The following is a 5066-nucleotide window of genomic DNA, read 5'->3' on the forward strand; positions in this document are numbered from 1 at the left end:
GCCGGCCACCTCCTGCATGCCTGCGTGCACCCCCCCGATGCTCTGGACGACTCAGGCATCGCCACGCAGCCCCCCGACCTCTCTCCCACTCTCCCCGTGCCTCTACCCTCTTCTCTACTCTCCCCCTCGCGGTCACCCGAATGCAGCCGTCGCCGCCGCTCACCACTGCCGCGGCCACCGCACTCCCCACGCCTTGCCGCAGTGCCAAATCGCTCTGCAACGACGCCTCACTTCTTCAAGCCGAATAACACCACCCCGGACGGTCTATAGTGACGCCCCCGAGCTCGTCTTCCTCACCGGCATCTGAAGATCGCCGGCGTCGATTCACCGTCTCCCACGCATCCCCGAGCCCACTGATCTGCTGGTCGACCTCCCTGTGAGCTCCCCTTCGGTTCTCCCCTAGTCCCATAGTCCCGCTCGTCCCCTAGCTAGCATGCCGCCTTGGCCAAAGCTTTTCCACCGCCGACCGTGTTGCTGCCATCGAGCTAGTCACTGGAGCTCATGTCCGAGCACTCCATCGTGCTAAGCACGCTCCCCGTAGCACATATCACCCCACCGCCGTCCTCCCCATGCACCACAACGTGATCCCGCATGCAACCGAACTCCGGCCGCCGCCGTGAGGTTGTTTCCGGCGAGCTCCGGTCACCCCACGACCTCCCACCTGCTCCCCTGGATGCGGGCGAGCACGGGCTACGCCCCTGTGGTCTTCGCGCGTCCAGCCGACGCCCGTGGCACAGCCCCGGTGAACTTCCGCCACCGATCTGGTCGTCGCCGGCCTAGGTCCGATGATGATGACATGGCGTCGTCATTAGCGGCTAATGACGCCACTAACTACCCCCATGCTCACTGACACACGGGCCCCACGCCCTTAATTAACCTGGATTAGTTTCTATTTAGGATTAGATTAAGTCCAGTGGGCCCCGACTGTCAGGTTTGACCTGGACCGAGTCTGTTGACCTGCTGAGGTCAGCATGACGTAATGCTGATGTAGTAAACTGTTTCTGGATTTTAAATAAATCTAAATGATTTATTTATTTTCAGAAATTTTCCTAAACTTCTAAAATTCATAGAAAATCATCCGTAGCTCCAAATCAAATAAATTATATATGAAAAATGATCAGAAAAATCCAATCTATCCATCTGTATCACTTTCATGCATGTTAAAACAACTTTTGGTTACTGTTTAGGACAAATCAAATGAATGGCATTTAAATAACCATATGTGGAGTTTGGATTTGAACCTTGGGTTCAAACCAACTACACTTAATTGTGTTGCCGGTTGCATTAGGCCAAAACACAAGCATATTACCATGGCATGATCATGCATCATATTTTTGCATTGCATTGATTGTGTCCTTCTCCGTTTGCCGGTAATTGTCCCCCTTTGATAGATGTTGTTCCGGCGATGAGATCGACGACACCGATGAAGAACTATACTATCTTCAGAAGTGCCAGGCAAGAAAAACCCCCTTGTTCATTCCGATACAATCCCACTCTCTCGCTCCTACTCTCTTTTACTGCATTAGGACAACAACAATTCATTTGTTACTTGCTGCGGTAGCTGAAACCCTTTATCCTTTGCATGACCTGTCATTGCCACAGTAAATAGATGAAACCCACTAGCATGAGTAGGAGTTGTTTGAGCCCTGACGTGCCTACTCATTCATGCTTGTTTGTCATGCCTGCTATGCTTAGAGTTGTGTCAGGTCTGATTCATCAGGGATGAATTGGAACACTGATGAACATGTCCTAATGTGTGTGAGCTAAGTGTGTTGAACACGATTTGGTAAAGGTATCGATGAGAGGCCATGTAGGAGTACATGGTGGGTTGTTTCATTGGAACCGTCCTTAAGCACCGAGATCTTATATGTGATTTAAGAACCAGCTACTACCATGCATTGGGCCCGAAACCAATGGACCCTCTCGGCTTCTTAACCACCCTAGTCCTCTGTCCAGGAGTTGCAACTAGTTTCTGGTGTTTATAGGATATGTGTTGGCGGCCGTGCGTAGCACTGACCCTAGGGGTGGGCTATGATGCGGTAGATACACCGTGGCCGGGCATGCCGGGCGCCCATTTGGTGTCTCGGAACCCTGTACACATCGTTCGGGGTCGTATGTGCAAACCTCGGCCGGACTCCCTACGGATGGAACCTGGATAGGCGATAAACCTGGACTAGAGACTTGAGTGTTTAGGTAGGCCGTGGCCGACACCCTCGTTGGGCTTCCGCTTGAAGGTTGCCGAGTACATGTCGTGTAAACGACGGTAAGTGGTGAGAGCGTGTATGAAGAAGTACACCCCTGCAGGGTTAACATCATCTATTCGAATAGCCACGTCCGCGGTAAAGGACTACTTGGTTGCCAATACAGTTCATAGACAAGTGAAAGTGGATACTCTAAAATGCGCAAGATAAGCATGAGTGCTATGGATGGCGCTCTCGTAGGGAGACGGGAGTAGATCCATAGTGGTGTATTGAATGGTGAATATGTGGACTCGTGTGCGCCACCTCAAAAGAGTTGCTTGCAGTCGTAGTTCAGGTTAGCCACTGAGTCAAAGCTGTCTTGCTGCAGTTATACTCCACCACCCCCCCTTGTTGATACCGATGCATATGCAGTTAGTTATGATGTAAGTCTTGCTGGGTACATTTGTACTCACGATTGCTTAATTTATGTTTTGCAGAGAGACGTCAGTCTCGCTAGTAGTTCCGTGTGGACTTCGACGTTTAGCTTGATACCTCAGCTACGATCTTGTGCCCTCGGCAGGATCTGGTAGATAGTCAGGCTTCTTAGCCTTTTTCATTTGTAGATGTCTGTACTCAGACATGTTAAGCTTCCACATGTGCTTTGATTTGTATGCTATGATTGTTGGGTCATGAGACCCATGTTTGTAATATCTCGCTCCTCAGAGCCTAATGAATAAATACTTGAGTTGTAGAGTTATGTTGTGATGCCATGTTGTATTTACACATATCGAGCATATTGTGTGTATGATTGAAATGCTTGGTATGTGTGGGATCCGACAATCTAGTTGTTTATCCTTGGTAGCCTCTCTTATGGGGAAATATAGTCTAGTGCTTCCATGAGCCATAGTAGTCCGCTACAGCCCGGTTCACCGGAGTCCTGTTAGCCCAGCGCTACTGCTCAGGACACTTGACTGGCCGGCATGTGTTTCACTTCGTTCCTGTGTCTGTCCCTTCGGGGAAATGTCACGCGGTGACATCCGGAGTCCTGCCTAGCCTGCTACAGCCCGGGTTCCCGGAGTCCTGTTAGCCCAGTGCTACAACCCGGATTCACACGCTGCTGACCGACATGCTCGATGTGATTCATGTATGCCTGTCCCCATAGGTTAGTGCCGCTTTGGGTTCACGACTAGCCATGTCGGCCCGGGTTCTCTGTCATATGGATGCTAGCGACACTATCATATACGTGAGCCAAAAGGCGCAAATGGTCCTGGGCCATGGTAAGGAGACACCCGTGGGAATACCGTGCGTGAGGCCACAAAGTGATATGAGGTGTTACCGGCTAGATCGATGTGACTTGGAATCGGGGTCCTGACAACGATGAGTAAGGAGCCATATGTCGTTGTCTTTCACTCAGTGATGCCGTTGGAGTCGATGGACTCACTTTATCTTCCAAGCTTTCCATTGTTATCGTGTTAGATGGCCTTAAGCCATATTTATTTGTAATAAGTTCTCTTTTGAGACATTCGATGTAATAAGTGTGTGATTGCTACTCTGTTATAAATCCTCAAGTACTGTGCGTGTCAGCATTACCGATCCAGGGATGACATTGATGCACAGAGATTAGACTGTTTGAGGTCTGGTCGCTACAAGATGGAGGAGTTACCTTCCGTGTTATGGATCATTAATACCATCCAAACAGATCTACGGGTTACACACCTTTTTTCATGGTTTACGATGCAGCGGCAGTTCTCCCTAGTGACATCCCTCATGACTCGCCTTGCGTGGCGGCTTATGTTGAAGCTGACAATGAAAGAGCACGACAAGAAGCACTTGATCTGTTGGATGAGGAGCATGACATAGTACCAGCTCGATCAGCAATTTACCAGCAAGATCTGCGCCATTATCATAGCCGCCGGGGTAAAACCAGAACTTTTCAAGAAGGCGACCTGGTGCTCCGGCTTATTCAGGATCAAACGGATATGCACAAGTTGTCCCCACCTTGGGAAGGACCCTTTGTGGTCAGCAAGAATCTAAACAATGGGTCATATTACCTTATCGATGTTCGAGACCACAAGGACTCACGCACGTCGGAGGAGGAGATCCGCCGCCCCTGGAATATTGCTCAACTTAGGCCATACTACACCTGAGCCACCGGCTCATCCAATGTACATATTTTGATGATGTATATATTATGTTACAATAATAAAGCCGGCATCCCTGCTAAAGCAGGGCCTCTGCTGGTGTTTTTCTCTAAATTGATGAGTTTTTGATTACTTGGGGGCTTCTGCTTTATACATCAAAGTTATAATTACCTTTGATCTGGCTTATAGGCCAAATACAAAAATTGGGACCAAAGAGAGTTTGTGGCAAAAGCATGACTCAAACATAGGTACCTCCTAAGCATAGCTCAAAGTGTCACTTGGGGACTCTTTTGTTCTAAAGAACGAAGAGTTCATAACCTTGTGATAGGCTATAAAAGCCAGGCTTGGAAGCCAGGTGTATTCACCTAAAACCCCGGGTTATCCTGCCTGTATGCCAGATGCTCCTCCATCAGGTAATCCTGATTGACCCGCCGAACTCTTAATAGTCAATCTTTAAAATAAGACCCTGAACTCGTTAAGGTTAAAACGCCGGTTTGTCATGACAGGGTACGGTTTTACAGATAGCAAGGAGAATCCCAGGCTGTAAAGCCGCCTTCCTTGAGACTTGGATAGATCGGCCTGTGATGCACGATGCTGCTCTAACCCCGCATACTCCTGATAAGTCTATCTTTAAATAAGAACTGAACTTATCCAGGTTAAAATGTCGATTGGGTCAATGAGGGCCGGCTCACGGAAAGCGCATACCTTCTAGTGGCTAATGCTAGTTTCATTGAAGAAGATATTT

This window comes from Triticum urartu, chromosome 6A, assembly GCF_056163025.1.
Source record: "Triticum urartu cultivar PI428250 chromosome 6A, HENAU_Tu73, whole genome shotgun sequence".
Lineage (NCBI taxonomy): Eukaryota > Viridiplantae > Streptophyta > Magnoliopsida > Poales > Poaceae > Triticum > Triticum urartu.